This window comes from Chrysochloris asiatica, unplaced genomic scaffold, assembly GCF_000296735.1.
Source record: "Chrysochloris asiatica unplaced genomic scaffold, ChrAsi1.0 scaffold00066, whole genome shotgun sequence".
Taxonomy (NCBI): Eukaryota; Metazoa; Chordata; class Mammalia; order Afrosoricida; family Chrysochloridae; genus Chrysochloris; species Chrysochloris asiatica.
In genome coordinates, this window is record NW_006408584.1 from 17184773 (window position 1) to 17201222 (window position 16450).

The following is a 16450-nucleotide window of genomic DNA, read 5'->3' on the forward strand; positions in this document are numbered from 1 at the left end:
TTTTTTGTGTGTGAATTGAGTGATAGTTTACATGGGAGAACATAGGTTTACATTCATCCTTCCTATCATATTTCATTTCATTGCAATGATTACAATCTCCATTCATCATCATTCAATGGCATTTGCTTCCATTCCTTCTTGTTTTTTGTTTTTTGTTTTGGATGTACCACAAATCACTCAGGAATAGACAGCCATTTAAACAACCAAAGGGCACAACCCACAAGCCTGTCCCCTGGCTGTCAGCACACAGCCCCTCTCTCTCCTTGAGTCCAGGGTCCCCAGCTGCTTCATCTCTCCACATCATCGTCTCTGCCTCCATCTCTGGTGTCACTGCTTCTCTAGATAGGGTCCTGCACTCTGCTCTTCTCCCTTCGTGGTCCCAAGGTCCTCCAGTCCGGGACTGCAGGATCAACCACGTCCCTCCTTTAGTTACAAAATGGCTACCCTTAACATTTGCAGCACTCGCAATCAGTCCTGATTAGCAATTATTCATTACTGAACCACAAGAGTCATCTCCATGTCCTTTCACTAGCCCTGTCCAGACAGGTTGGAAGCCACTCAGTGGAGATTCTACCGTCTCCTGTATCCTCTGAAACTAGGCTCCCTCTTGAAAGCTTGTCAGCCAGTCACTTCGTGCCATTGTAGTCTCCCCATTTAGGGTAGCCAATGTCTTAAGTTGCCAATCTCTGTCAACTCTGTGTACAGAGGAGGTGGGAACGATTCTTGCTGTAAAGATTTGTTCCCTTTTTAGCTACTACATCCATAGTATAGATCAAGTTCATCAAATTGTATCAGATTACTCTTTTTTTTTTTTTCCTTTTCTTTCTTCCTCTAGTTGAGTTTTGGTCATCCAGCCATTGAAGCCAGGTCAAATGGGTGTTATCTGCAAGTATAGGTGTTCTTGTGCATCTCCACTCACTTCATATCATCTGGACGCTTGCTTCACTCTCCACTTTAGTCCTCTGTGGCCATGTCCCTATCCCTGGGTCTAGGAGTCCCCAGGTCTCACCATACTACTGGCCAACCAGCTCTCAATCCAGGTGGACAGGAGTCTGCTGAACGTGGTCGCACTTGGCCGACAGCTTCATTGCTGTTTTTCCCCGACTTCTTATCTGTAGACCAACGTGGTCACCAGCAAGACCATATTCTTGCTCGTGTATTCCCCTTGAGTCTCAGTCTTGGAAGGGGGTTTGCCCTGAGGGGACCCAACTGGTTGCCCTGATGGCTCCCTGGCAAACAACTTGCTTGTTCCTGTAGTAGTCGATGGGACTGCCCTTAATGTTTTTTATTTTTCCTGCTGTTCTTTCTTTCAAGAAGTATCTTCTGTTCTTCTAAGCTGCTCCAGACTGGTCTGCTTGTCCTTTCAAGTGGAAATTTCCCACCTTAGAAAATTCTGGATGGAGATCCAGATTCCACCTACGGTCTTGCTATATTTATTTTTTATAGTGACTATTTTCTAATTCAAGTTCTAGTGTGCACTGTAGGATAAGCACTGAACTGCTACTTGTAAAGTCAGTGGTATAAACCTACCAGCCATTCCTCAGCAATTATGTACAGGGTTGCTATTGGTTGGAACTGATTAGAAGACATTAAACAATAATGTTTTCTAGTTAATCATTGTTAAAATATCAAATCTTAACATGTTTTAACTCAGCAAGTTTAGTACAACTTAAAAAAAAAACTATTATCAGACATAAAAAAATAACCTCTGTTATTGGGAATGAAAGATGGTGGATTGGGTATATAAATTTACTATTTGTCTTAGGTTGTGTTCTCTATAGAAATAAAATAAGTGAAATATATTTTCTTATGTGCTGTTAAGTCTGTTATGACTCAGCAACCTGATGTATGATAGGATGAAACACTGCCCAATCCTTACAATTGTTAGTTTGAGCTTATCTTTTTTTCCCCTGAGTTAATTCATTTCATTGGGGGGTTGTCTTTTTCACTGACCCTCCATTTTACCAAGCAAATCTATTCCTGGGATGTCCTCCAGGAATTGGTCCAAAGTATTTGAGGTGAAGTTGTAATAGTTCTAGGAGCATTCTGGCTATACTTTTAACAATATAGATTTGTCTGTTCTTTTGGCAATCCATGGTACTATTAATATTTGAATTATTAATGAATAATTCAGATTCATCGGCTTTATGGTCTTTCTTCCAACACTCTTCTCAGTTTGTCATACTGTGGTAGCTTGTATGTTGCTGTGAATCTGGATTCTGTACCACTGGTATTTTAAATACTAACAGGAACGCCCTTGGTGGACCAGATTCAGATGAGCTTCCAGACTAAGAAACACTAGGACATAGAAATGGACTACTTCCGAATATTTAGTCACTGAAAACCTTACAGCAGCAGTGGCATACTGATAGAGAGAGCACCAGAATATTGTCAGATACAGTTCTGGAAGATGAGTCCCACAAGTTGGAAGGCACTAATGACTAGGAAAGAGTTGCTACCTCAAAGTAGAGTTTGACGTGATGAAGCGAATATAGTAAAGCTTTCAGGATCTCTATTTGCTGATGGGGTGCAACTGAAAATGAGAAATAGATACAAATATCCATTAATAATCAGAACATGGAATGGACAAAGTCTGAATCTAGGAAAATGGGAAGATGTCAAAAATGAACTGAAACACATAAGCATTGATAGCATAGGCATTAGCTGAAATGGACTGGTATTGGTCATTTTGAATCTGACAGTCATATGGTTTACTGTGCCAGGCTGGCAAATTAAAGAGGAATGCCATGGCATTCATCATCAAAAAGAACATTTCAAAATCTATCTTGAAGTACAATGCTATCTGTGATAGGATAATATCCATATGCTTACAAGGATGACCAGTTAATACTACTTTTCAAATTTATGCAACAACCACTAAAGCCAGTGATGATGAAATTGAATTCTACCATCTTTGTCTGAAATTGGGCATATATGCAATGAAGATTACTGATAATCACTGGCGATTGAAATGCAAAGGTTGGAAACAGAAAGGACCAGTAGTTGGAAAATTTGACTTTGGTGATAGAAACAATGCTGAAGATCACATGACACACTTTTGCAAGACCAATGATTTCTTCATTACAAATACCTTTTTAAAACAACATAAAAGATGACTGTACACATGGACCTCACCAAATGGAATACATAGAAATTAAATTGACTACATCTGTGGAAAGAAAAGAGACAGTGGGAAGCCTCCATATTATCCACTAAAACAAGGGTAGGGGCAGACTAGAACACCAATTGTTCATATGCAAGTTTAGGCTGAAGCTTAAGAAAATTCAAACAAGTTCATAATAGCCAAAATATGACCTTGAACATATCCCACCTGAATTTAGAGATCATTTCAACGACAGATTTGATGCTCTAGATACAAAAGACATGCCCAGAAGAGTTGTGGATGACATTAAGAACATCATACAGAAAGAAAGCAAATGGTCATTAAGACAAGAAAGAAGGAAAAGACCAAAATGGATGTCAGAAGAGATTCTGAACCTTACACTTCAGTATAATGATGCTAAAACAAATGGAAGCAATGAGGAATTGAACACAAAATTTCAAAGGCAGCTCATGAATACAAAGTCAAATATTACAATGAAATGTGCAAAGATCTGGAGTTAGATAACCAAAAGGGAAGAACAGGCTCAGCATTTCTCAAGGTGAAAGACTGAAGAAAAAAATTCAAGTCTCAACTTGGAGGATTCTATTGATCAGGTTAAGCTTTCACCTCTCCGCAGAAACCATACATACAAGAAAGCAATGAGAAGACATAGCTAGAACCCTGAAAGAAAAACAAAAACAAAACCAAAAAACTTCCAACCAAGAATTGTCTACCCAGCAAAGCTTTCAATGAAATATGATGGTGTAATAAATATATTCCAGGATAAACAGAAGCTAAGGGATTCTGCCAAAGCCAACCCAGTGCTTCAAATCATCCTAAAGGGAGTTCTTTGGACTAAGAACCAACAAGATCAGAGAACAACCAGAGACTGACATACGTGGCAGCACCACCCAGAACTCAGTCAACAGAGGGAAGAGTTCAGAACAGAACAAAACTGTAAGAACCAATTCAGAGCATCTGGGAGGTCAGTCTAAACAATTCTAATGAGAAAGAAGGTAAGCACATGCTGTCTTTGAATCTTGGTTTCCCTTGCATACCATTATAAAATAGACACTTGAGGGGAAGAGAAAGGAATAGCCAGAAACATCACCATAGAAAGCTTGTAGGTCCGTCTTCTGCCTATAACTGATTGTTGTTGTTGTTGTTAAGTGCCGTCGAGTCGGTTCCGACCCATAGCGACCCTGTACAGGGTTTCCGAGGGTGTAAATACTTACGGGAGTAGAAAGCCTCATCTTTCTCCCGCGGAGCGGCTGGTAGTTTCGAACCACTGACCTTAAGGTTCACAGCCCGATTCGTAACCACTACGCTACCAGAGCTCCTTTTGGAATACCTAAAATGGAGCTTCAACATACCTAGTGAAGGAGGCTTCCTGCGGAGCCTCTGCATTGCATAAGACCATAGGTGGAATCCTGAATCCCATCCAGAGTCTTCTGAAGTGGGAAATCTCCACTTGAAAGGACAAGCAGACCAACCTGGAGTGGCTAGAGGAACAGAAGATACTTCTTGAAAGAAAGACCAACAGGAAAAATACTGACTGACTACTACAAAAATAAGCAAGTGGCTCTCTCAGGAGACATCCAGGCAAGTGCCAGGTCCCCTTAGGGCAAAACCCCTTTCAAGACTAAGACTCAAGGGGTATACACAAGCAGACATGCAGTCTGACTGGTGACCACGTTGGTTACCTATAAGGGGAAATGAGGGAAAAACAGCAATGAAGCTGTGCGCTAAATCCTACCACGTTCAATAGACTCCTGTGAACCCAGGTGGAGACCTGGTTGGCCAGCAGTATTGCAAGCCCTGGAGACTCTTGGGCCTATAGTCAGTGACATAGCCACAGAGGACTAGAGTAGGGAGTGAAGTGTCCAGCTGATAAGAAATGATGGGATATGCACAAAAACACCCACACTTGCAGATAATACCCACTTGACCTGGCTTCAGTGGCTGGATGATCAGAACTCAACTAGAAGAAGAAGAGAAAAAAAATAGTAATCTGATACAATTTGATGAACTCGAACTACACCTACAGATGCAGTAGCTCAAAAGAGGGACAAATCTTTACAGTGAGGATCATTCCCACCGCCTCGGCGGTGCACAGGGTAGACAGGGATGGGCAACTTGGACATTAGCTACCCAAAATGGGAGGCTACAAAGGCAAGAAGTTGCTGGGGCCAACTGCCACATCTGACAATCAGCTATATACTCTGCGACCCGAATGGAGAGATTAAACCCAAGTAGGGGCAACGGGAGTTTAGAAATAAAACAAAGACACAAGACACAATTGAAATAAGTAAAATTGTGACCAGGTAGGATGCAGCACTCTGATGGAGATACTGTGGCACAGACTACTGGGCAGCGTGTTTATTATATACACAGCTCAAGGGGAGGTGCTGGGGGTAGGGAAAATAATAACATCTGGTGTTACTGATGCATGCAGTAAGCGAGACTTTATCAGAAGAATGTAGTTGCTAGGGAAACAGATAGGGCAGCTAGATATTTTTGCAGAGTTGAACTGAAGGTCATAGAAGAAAAAACCTGGCAAGTTCCCTGTCCCCTGAGGCAGCCCTGCAAGTTCCTCAGTGGGGCAAGTTGACCTGGGAAGCAGCCCAATTTTCTGGACCACAACTGTTCAGTTGCAATTCTTGGGTCAAACTAACCCCAAGTCTGAGACCTTCAGCTCAAATCACTCCCAACATCTCCCCCCTTATTATTGTTTTTTTAATGTTTTATTGTAAATGATGTGATAGTTTTACATGGGAGAACATTAGCTTTACATTCATCCTATCTATTGTGTCATTGCCATGGTTACAATCCCCTCCATGCATCATCAACCAACCAAAGGGTATATCCTACAAACCTGCCCCCAGTCATCAGCACAGAGTCCCTCTCCCTCTCTGGGTCTAAAGTCCCCAGCTGCTCCATCTCTCCACATCATTATCTCTGCCTCCATCTCTGGCGTCACTGCTTCTCTTGGTAGGGTCCCGCACTCCGCTCTTCTGCCTTGATGATCCCAGGGACCTCCACTCCTCGACTGCAAAGTTAATCATTCCCCTCCTTGCTACAAAACATCTACCTTTACATTTCCAACCCTCACATTCAATTCTGATAACAATTGTTCACTATTGTATCTCAAGAGACCTATCTGCATTTCCTTTCATCAGCCCTGCCTTGACAGATTGGATACTACTCAGTGAAGATTTTACCTTCCTCCCTGCCCTCTGGGTCTAGGTTCCCTCTTGAAAGTTTGTAAGCCAGTCACTTATTGCTTTTGTAGCCCCCCAACCACCCGCCACTTTGGGTAGCCAGTGTCCAAGTTGCCTATCCCTGTCTACTCTGTGTATGGAGGGGGTGGGAATGATCTTTGTTGTAAAGAGTTGTTCCATCTTTTGAACTACTGCATCCATAGGTGTAGGTCAATCTTTTTGTCTTCTTAATGACCTTTTGCTTTCTTCCTGTATGATGTTCATGATGTCATCCCACAAGTTACTGGTCTTTGGTCTTTAGTGTCAAATGCAACAAATCTGTTCTTTAGATGATCTCTAAATCCTGGTCGATATTATAAAGGTCATGTTTTGGTTTTTTGGACTGGTATTAATATTCTTCAGGATCAACCTGAACTTGCATATGCACAATTGATGTTCTGTTCCATAATCTGTTCCTGGTCTTGTTTTGGCTGATGATATAGAGCTTTTTCACTGTGTTTTCCACAGATGTAGTCAATTTGATTTCTGTGTATTCCAAAGATCATGCGTATAGTTGTCTTTTATGTTGTTTAAAAAGGATATTTGCCATGTAGAATTTCCTTCTAATTTGTTGTTATTGTTAGATCCTATTGAGCCGGTACCCACTCATAGCGACTCTGCACAACAGAATGAAACTCTGCTCAGTCCAGGGCCAACCTTACAATTGTTTCCACGCTTGAGCCCACTGCTACCACTTTGCTAATCCATTCATTGGGGGTCTTTCTGTTTTTCTATGACCCTCCACCTTATCAAATATAATATCCTTCTACAGTGACTGGTCCCTCCTGACACTATGTCCAAAGTATGAGAGATGAAATTTGTCCATCCTGGCCTCCAAGGAGCACTCTGGCTGCACTTCTTGCAACACAGATCTGTTGGTTCTTTTGGCAATCCATGGCACTTTCAATATTCTCCTCCAACACCATAACTCAAAAGCATCAACATGTCTATGGTCTTTCTTATTCACTGTCCAGCTTTCACATGCATATGAGGTTACTGAAAATACCATGGGTTGGCTCAGGTGACCTTAGTCCTCAAGCTGGCATCTTTACTCTTCAACACTTTAAAAAGATCTTGTGCAGCAGATTTGCCTAATGCGATACATCATCTGATTTCTTGACTGCTGCTTCCATGAGTGTTGATAGTTGATCCAAGAAGAATGAAGTCCTTGACAATGTCAATCTTATCTCTTTTGATAAGAATGTTGTTTATTGGTCCAGTGGTGAGGATTTTTGTTAATAACAACCCAATATAGGGTTTTAGAAAAGCAGGTGATTGATTTGAACTGAACTTGTGGTGTGCAGTTCTTTTTCTCTGCTGATCGCACAGTGCCACACCAGGAGTACAATAGATGGGATTTGTTATTGTTAAGTGCCATCAAGTCAGTTCTGACCCATCGGGACCCTGTATAGGGGTCCCAAGGAGCAGCTAGTGAGCTTGAACTGCCAACCTTGTGATTTAAACCGACTTTTCAATCTAGCGCGATAACTCACAGTGCCATGCCAGGACCAAACCTAAGTGAAAATGAGATCATGTCTATTAACACAGTGCCTGGCCTACCACACTAGACTGACTCTCAAAAGATCCCTTTATCAATCAACCAAACATTGCCTCTTCCAGTGCCCACTCCTTCCCTATCTCCACAAGGAAGCATCCACCAATCATGGGTGGTAAAGTCTTAAGAGTTCCACCTTAAATTGGGCCAATGGTCCCAACGCCTTCCCACACTTTCTACTCTAAGACTGACAGAGATAATCAGTCTGAGTGACCCTCGCTGAGACCCTTTCTGTAGATTTTCCTCCTACAGGTAAGCTGGTAATGGGGTCAGGTGGCTGAAATATAGGAAGAACTGGGACTTTTGAGCAACTATTAGGTGCAGTGCAGTGATAAGACCTCAAAACTGAATCCAAACTCTGGTTTTCAGTATTTTAAAGCACGACATATATATTATGTTTCTACCAGCATTCTATTGAGTCTTGGTGTGGCGATGTTAGGTAACTACTGGACCATAAGTTCAGTTTCAAGGTTGGTTCAAACCCACTAACCACTCCGAAACGCTATACAGGGTGCTATTAGTCAGAAGCACCTCAAGGACGCTTAACAACAACACAGGGTGCTATAAATACAGATAAACAGATATTGACTAAATCCCAAAAGAGAAGACAACAGTAGCTAAATCTCTGACAAATGACCAAATGTGGGTGGTCTGAAGCCGAGGGTAGACTCATTTTCCAAGATTTCTGAGTGAGATACTGCTTATGTTTAGTTGGGGTGAATGAAGGTACAAGAACCTTGAGGCCAGATATCCCTGTTATTTGGGCCCTTCACAGACTTGATCTTACTTAAGCCTCACATTAAGGAGCTCTGGTAGCGTAGTGGTTATGAGTCAGACTGCTAACCTCAAGGTCAGCAGTTCAAAATTACAAGCTGTTCCACGGGAGAAAGATGAGGCTTTCTGCTCCTGTAAATATTTACAGCCTCAGAAACCCTGTACAGGGTCGCTATGAGTCAGAACCGACTCCATGGCACATAACCAACCAACCAATCCTCACAATATGTTATCCTACTTGCATGGTGCAGTGACTCAAAGGTTAAGTAGTTTGCCACATTCACTTAGGAATCTGACCCAGGTTTTATCCATTCAACAGCAGATTAGATTAGTTTGAGACTGAAGACCTACTGGAAGAACAACAAACTCCATGAAAAATCATGGAGGGGAAAGGGGACACCAGTCTCCTACTTTCATGGAGGTTGGCAGTTTAGTGGGGACCTTTTGCTTCCAAAATGTGGATAAAATCAAAACAATCAGAAGTGCATGCTAATGTACTTTTTTTACCTGACCATGGTATTAGAGGAGTCCAATTGTTGAGCTCAGGAAAAGATTGACTCTGGAGTAAGTGGCAAAGCTGTTGAGGGCTGAAGGAAGCTTGCATAAAAGTGCTGACTCCTGAGGGGATTAATATGTTGGAGATAATGGAGGCAGGAGAGAGCTGTAGAGAGTTTGGTCTGATAGAAACTGGAATTTTTAGTAGGAAATGTCCTCAAGAGGATATTAGTTCTGGAACACTTTAAAATAGAATGTTGTTATTAAATCTCTGTGAGTTGAGAGCATATAGAAGGTACAATCGGGTGCAGTTAGAGGTGTGTAAAAGTGTCCAGAAGGAAAAGTTGATGACTTTGGTGAAGATAATGTTGTGACAAGGTTGTGTGAGTTCATTGGCTTTAGGATCTGGGGAGTGAAAAGTCTGAATTATGAATTGGTTAACACTGAATGATCCTGTTCTAAGCAATAGGCCTTACACTAAGAACATTTATTTTTCTTCTGTTAGTTCTTTTTGATTTGTTAAAGGTTTGTTGCTATTATGTGCCATCATGTTGGTTCCAACTCATAAAGACACTATGCACAACAGAATGAAATTCTACCTGGTCATGTGCCTTCCTGACAATTGTTGTTATGTTTGAGCCTATTGCTGCTGCCATTGTACCAATCCATCTTGTCAGGGGTCTTCCATTTTTCATGGACCCTCCACTTTACTAAGCATGATATTCTGCTCCAGGCTGAAAAGGTGTCCAAAGAATGATAAAAATCCCTCCATCCTTTTTTCTAAGGATTTTCTGTTTGAACTTCTTCCAACAAAGATTTGTTTATTCTTCTGGCAGTGCATATTACTTTTAGTATTCTTCCTCAACAGTATAATTCAAATGTTTGATTCTTCTACAGTTTAGCATATTCACTGCCTGACTTTCACATGCATATGATGCAATTGAAAATTGCATACTTTATGTTAGGTGTACGTTAGTCCTTAGTTAGTCCTTAAGTTGACATCTTTGCTCTTTAGTACTTAAAGAGGTCTTGCGCAGCAGATTTGCCTAATACAATATGTTTCTTGACTGCTGCATCTCTCTGTTATTCTCTCTTTCATTCAAAAAACCATCTAACATTAGCAAAGCTATCTCGAATTCCATTAACTCATCGGAATTGGCTTGAAATGTCTGAATCTGGCAGCTCTCTGTGGATGTACTGCTTCTTTTATGAATTATCTTCTGTATAATTTCACTTGCATTGTTCATTGAATCTCACAATCCATTGGGTAACCTTTCTTTGGAATGGGCACATACATGGATTTCTTCCAAATGCTTGGCCAGGTAGCTCTCTTCCAAATTACTTGGCTTAGACAAGTGAGTGCCTCCCAAACTCCATCAGTTTATTGAAAGATTTCAATTTGTATTCTGTCAATTTTGGGAGACTAGTTATTCAGCCATGCCTTCAGTGCAGCTTGGACTTCTTCCTTTAATACTACTGGTTCTTGATTGTATGCTGCTTCTTGAAATGGTTGAACATCGACCAATTCTTTTTGGCACAGTGACTATGTTCCTTTCATCTTCTTTTGATGCTTCCTGCATCATTCAATATTTTGCCCATAGAATTTTTCAATATAGTAACCCAGTGCTTAATTTTTTTCTTCAGTTCTTTCAGCTTGATAAACAATGAACACGTTCTTCCTTTTTCCTTTTGTAACTTCAAATCTTTGCGCCTTTCATTGTTACTCCTTTGTCTTCTTGAGCTGTCTTTTGACATCCATTTTGGTCTTTTCTTTCTTTCTTGTCATTTTAATGACCTTTTGCTTTCTTCATGGATAATGTTCTTGACATCATCTAAAAAAATCTTCTGGTTTTCTGTCATTAGTGTCTAGTGTGGTGTCTTTGTGTGACACTGCTGGGTAAGCACTGGAATACTAGCATTCCATATTCTTGGAGAAAACATGGAAGTTTTAAAAAACTTTTTTTTGCTTGGATCAACTATCAACACTCATGAAAGCAGCAGTCAAGAAATCAAACGATGTATTACATTAGGCAAATCTGCTGCACAAGACCTCTTTAAAATGTTCAAGAGCAAAGATGGTTCCCTACCTACAACAACGCTTAATAATTTAAAGCATTTTATATTTTTAAGGAAGGTACTGTCATGCAGTTTTTAAAACACTGAGGGAGAAAGATGTAACAGTCTGTTTCTATAGATTATTTACACATTTAAAAACCCTATTCTATCCTATAGGGTTACCATGAGTTGGAAACAACTCAACAGTAGTGAGTTTGATTGGTTTTGTCAGAAATAATTGCCATTTTGTTTGTTTATTTATTAGTTTTTTTGGTGTTTATAGATGCATCTTCACAGGTCATTTTCAAATTGTATCTATGGTACCTAACCCCACTACAGGAGATAAAAAGTATTTTAGGATGACAGAGAAAGCTGGTAGCAAATCAAGTGATCTGTTTTGTAATTCTTACGTTGGAAATCCAAGAAATGAGAATGTGTTGATATCAAGTTAGAATTCAAGTATAGTCTCAGACAGAAGTATAATTTTGGAAGTAAAAACGATGGCAGTAACTCATGGTAATGTAGTAAATCACTGAAATATTTAGAGTTTGGATTTTAAAAAAGAAGAGAGGTGCCAAGACTGAATGTTTAAAGTATTATGGGCTGGCTGAAGAACAAACAATTCTGCCCTATGAGAAGTGCATCTAGAATGTTCCTTAGAAACAAGAGTGGACAAACTTGTCTCAATACTTGGACATTTCAGGAGGACCTAGTCCCCTGGAAAATGACATCAAGCTTGGTAAAGTAGAAGGTCATTGCATTCCCCAATAAGTGAATTGACACAGTGGTTGCAACAATGGGCTCAATATAACATCAAAGGTGATGGTGGTTCAGGACTCAGCAGTGCTTAGTTCTGTTGTACATAAGGTAGATGTCAGTCAGAGCCAAGTCGACTGTACTTAAAAATAACGACATAATGTTGTTGTTGTTGCCAAGTGTCGCGGAGTCAGCTCAGACTCATAGCTACCTTGTAAAGGGTTTCATAGAAACAGCTTGTAGTTTTGAACCTCACTGTTAGTAGTCCAGTGCTTATCCTGTAGCACCACACCAGGACTCCATACAAACTGTGCTTCCAGAAGTAAACAATAGGCTTCACTTAGTTTTCAAATCTTGATTTACCTCATTAGTAAAGGTGGGATTATAAGATGCTAAAAGGATCAAACTTAGAGATGAGATCATGTCTATTAACATAGTGCTTGGCCAAACCCACTAGACTGAGGATCAAAACATCCCTTTCTCCACCAACTAAACAATACCTTTTCCAGAGGACACCCCTCCCTAGACCTCCATAAGGAAGGATCCACCAATCATAGGTGGTCAAGTCCTAAGAGTGCTATATTCTAATGGGCCAAGGTCCCAAGCCATGCCTACACTTTCTACTGTACAGCTGACTGAGGATATCAGTCTGAGCAATCCTCCACAGTGATCCTTTTAAGTGACTTTCCTGCTCTAGGTAAGGTGGTAAAACTCACATTAAATCATCCTGCTTTCATGGTGCGGGAACTCAGTGAGGTTAAGTAGTTTGCCACAGTCACTCAGGAATCTGGTCCAGTTTTTATTCATTCAGTAGCTGTTTAGTCTGAGATAGAGGAAATACTTAAAGACACAATCATGGAGATGAAAGAAAGTATAGCAGAGTCCTACTTTCATGGAGGTTGGCAGTTTAGTGAGGACCTAAGACTTCTAAAATGTAAATAAAGTCAAAACAATCAGAAGAGTTCAGAGGAGGAGTGCATGTTACTATACTTATTGTTGATGGTCATGGTATTAGGGGACCCCAACTGTTAAGGAGGTCTGGAGAAGACTGACTGGAGAAAGTGGCAAACCTGTTGAGAGTTGAAGGAAGCTTGTGTGAAAGTGCCGACTCCTGGGGGAATTAATATGTTGGAAACAATGAAGGCAGGAGAGAGCTGCAGAGAGTTTGGTCTGGCAGAAGCTGGGATTGTAGGTAGGAAATGTGCTCCTCAAGAGGGTATCAGTTCTGGAACACTTTAAAATAGAATTTGTTATTAAATCACTTAGTGAAGAGCAGAGAGGAGACACAAGTGGGTGCAGGTGGAGGTTTATAAAGATATCTAGAAGGAAGAGTTGATGGCTTTGGTGAAGGTTTAGTGGAGACTGCATTGTGTGAGTTTATTGGCTATAGGATTTGGAGAACGGAAAATCTGAAGTATGAATTAGTTAACATTGAGTGAGCCCCTTCTAAAGCCTTATACTAGAAACATTTCTCCCTCTTTTGTCAGTCATTTTTGATTTTTCAAAGGTTTGTTGAAGCTGTTTGCCATCAATCTGGTACTAACTCATGGTGACCCTATTCACAACGGAATGAAATACTGTCCAGTCCTGTCATATCCTCACAATTCTTGTTATGTTTGTGCCCATTGGTGCTGCCACTAGGTCAATCCAGCTTGTCAGGACTCTTCCTCTTTTTCACTGATTCTCCAATTTACCAAGCATGATTTCCTTTTTCAGGAACTGATCCCTACTGAAAACATGTTCAATGAATGATAGAGTAAGTCTTGCCATCCTTGCTTCTAAGGAGCATTGTCTGTACTTTTTTCAACAGAGATTTGTTTGTTCTTCTGACAGTCCATTTTACTTTCAATATTCTCCAATACCATAATTAAAATGTGTTTATTCTCCTGCAGTCTTGCTTATTCTTTGTCTAACTTTCATATGCATATGTGGTGATGGAAAATACCATAACTTGTGTCGGGCATATCTTAGTCCTTAAACTTACATGTGTGCTTTTTAACACTTTACAGAGGTCTTGTTCAGAAGATTTGCATAGTGAATACATTGTTTTATTTCTTGACTGCTGCTTGCATTACTGTTGATTGTGGGTCAAAGCAAAATGAAGTCTTTGACAACTTCAGTCTTTTCTACATTTATCATAATATTACTTAATGTTATTCAATTGTGAGAATATTTGTATTTGATTTTTATTAGTAAGCATTTGAAGTCCTCTTCCCTCTCAACAAATAAGTTTCTGTCATATGCATATTATAATTTGTTAATGAGTCTTCCTCCAATCCTTATATTATCGTTTTCTTCAGATAATCCATTTTAGATTATTTGCACAGCATAAGACTGAGTAAGAATGGTGAAAGAATACAACCCAGGTGCACACCTTTCCTGATTGTAAACTGTTAAGTATCCCTTTGTTCTGTCAATCGACTGGCTCTTGTTCTATGTACAGGTTCCTCATGTGAAAAATTAAATGTGCTGGATTAAATGTGTGCATTCTTTGTAATGTTATCCAGAGTTTGTTATGATCCTCACAGTCAAATGCTTTGCATAGTCAACAAAGGACAAGTAAGCATCTTTCTGATATTCTCTTTCACCCAAAACTCATATAGTATCAACAAAGATATCCCTAGTTCTATGTCCTCTTCTGTGTCCAGTTTGAACTCCTCTGAATCTTGCAGCTCCTTGTTGATGTACTGCTACAACCATTTTTAAATGTTCTTCTGTAAAGTTGTACTTGCATATGATATTAATGATGTTAATCAATGATTTCCACATTCTGTTGGGTCACCATTCTTTGAAATGGGCACATGGATTTCTTCCAATTGGCTGGCCAGGTAGCTGTCTCCCAAATTTCTTGGCATAGATGAGAGAGTGCCTCCAAAACTCCATCACTTTGTTGAAAGATTCCAATTTGTATTTCATCAATTTTGGGAGATTAGCACTGGTTGTTGATCATATGCTGCTTCTTTTTTTTTTTCATATGCTGCTTCTTGAAATAGTTGAATATTGACCAGTTCTTTTTGGTACAGTGACTGTATTCCTTTCTTCTTCTTTGAATGCTTCCTGCATCATTCAATATTTTGCCCATAGAATTTTTCAATATAGCAAGCCAGTGCTTGATTTTTTTCTTCAGTTCCTTCATCTTGAGAAACAATGAATACTTTCTTCCTTACTAACTCCAGGTCTTTGCACATTTCATTATAATTCTTCTATCTTCTTGATTTGTTTTTTGAAATTTGTGTTCAGCTCTTTTACTACCTCATTTCTTCCAGTTGCTTTATTTCAGTTTCTCTGTGCTAAAGAAGTTTCAGAATGGTTTCTGACATCCATTTTGGTCTTTTCTTGCTTTCCTGTCTTTTTAATGATATTTTGCTTTCTTCATGGATGATGTTCTTGATGTTATCCTAAAACACTTCTGGTTTTCTGTTAATCATGTCTAATGTGCCATCTTTGTGTCCCACTGTAGAATAAGCACTGGGTCCTAACTTGACAGCTGGTGATTGAACCCATTTTAGAAACTGTATGCAGTGTCACTATGAATCAGAATTAACTAGATGGCACTTAACAATAACAAAAACTGTACCTAATGCATCAAATCTGATCTTGAGATGGTCTCAACTTAGTTGGGATATATTCAAGGTCATGTTTTGGCTTCCATGGACTTATTTGAATTTTCTTCAGCTTCAGCCTGAACTCATTGAATCCTGTCCACCATGGTGACTCTGCTGGTATTTTAAATACTGGTGGCATAGCTTCCAGAATCACATCCGTACTCAGCCATGACAGTAAAACATATTAAACGACGAGTGGTAAGTGTTGGTGGTGAGTCCAAAAAAAATGAAGTCTTTGACAACTTCAGTCTCTTCTCTATTTATCATATATTTACTGTTCCAGTCAGAATGATTTTTGTTTTCTTTACTTTGAGGTAATGTAAAGAATACATGAAGTTGCATTCCTAGTTGGTAGGAATTATAATTAGAGAGCAGAGGTTTGTTTGAATTCTGCAAGGGACAGTGAATCAAATGATCCATGCCTCTGGTGCAGACGATGCAATTGGAGATGGATAATGGCACCAGGATCCTGTGCTTGTCTTAACACAGATTGTATCTGGCATCCATCCAATTTGATAAAAAGAATTTTCCTTCATGGTTGTAAGGACAAACTACCCTGAATTATAATCACAATACTGAATCAAGATCTTGGGCTGTGTTGTATGTTTAACTTAGATCAACAAAGACAAATCTGCTCTGCAGCAAAGGGAGGAAACTTCAGTCTCTTGCAGGTGGTTTTGCATTACCACCTGCATTGTGAGGATACAAGTATTACGTCCCACATACAGAGCCAAGACGAGACCAAATTTGACAACACAGCAATCCTCAGTTCACAGGTAAGATGGAAGTCAGGGGACAAGAGCAATGCGGAGCTTTGAACAGACCATAATGGAAGAAAATCAGGACG